Genomic DNA, 1062 nt, shown 5'->3' on the forward strand with positions numbered 1-1062 from the left:
AAGTGCATACCGAAGTATTTCAAGGTGAATTGTCATAACATGTATGACTCACCCATATTGCAGAAAAATGCAGGGAAGGAATGTCTTTATTTTATTTTTTTATTTTATTTTATTTTATTTTATTTTATTTTATTTTATTTTATTTGGTGGGGGGATGTCTTTATTTTAAAGAGATACACAACACAATGTTTATGTCATGTCTATAGAGTGTACATTAAAATATTTCACACACACAAATTAAGCAAATAGAGCAGAACTAGACATTACTGATGTTTACTGACATGTGGTTCTCCCTACTTTCTGTTGGCCTGGGGAATTCCACCCCTCCCCACCAACCCCACCAACCCCATGATCCCCCCCGCCCCCCCCCCCCCCACGCCCAGCACATTTCCGAAGTTAGCACCCTAGTGGCCAGGTCATCAGATCTGCCAATGTGCCAATGGAACATGAGCAGCAGTAATGAGGTACGTCAAGGGCAAGCATCTCATCATCTGCATTGACTCCCCAGGGTGCTCTGGGCCTGATACTAGCAAGCCCATTTGGCTACAGAAGGAAAAACCACATTTGCTAATAGCCCTGACCATGTCCAGAGTAAGAGAGGAAACCCCTTGATAACACAAACATGTACCTGACTCTCCCACCCTCGACACTTTCCTTGGCAGATTGGGGTGGGGGTTGTGTAGGGTAATGTAAATTTTTTTTTTTTTTGTCTTGTGTGTTAATTTCCAATGCTGGTGTCAAAGATGAGAAAACAAGAAAGGGGAAAGACGTAAGTTAGGTGCATGTCAGTGGTGGACTGAAAGCCATCGGCAGCGTCCCTAGATAGTTTCAGTAGATAGAAGTGCACATGCAAGAGCATGTGTGTGTTTAACACGGTCAGAGAGGGAACGGAAAGATGAAGAGGGGCCTGCAATCTGTGACTCTAAATATTCATAAGGTTCTCCTTCAACCACCCTTTGTCGCCTTCTGTGTCCTCAGGCTGAGAAACGCAAATATGACCCCATGCTGGTGTGTGGGCTAGCTGGCAGTAGTGATGGGGACACAGAGGCCTGACTGGGGTGC

The sequence above is a fragment of the Nyctereutes procyonoides genome, unplaced genomic scaffold (genome assembly GCF_905146905.1).
Source record: "Nyctereutes procyonoides isolate TBG_1078 unplaced genomic scaffold, NYPRO_anot_genome, whole genome shotgun sequence".
Lineage (NCBI taxonomy): Eukaryota > Metazoa > Chordata > Mammalia > Carnivora > Canidae > Nyctereutes > Nyctereutes procyonoides.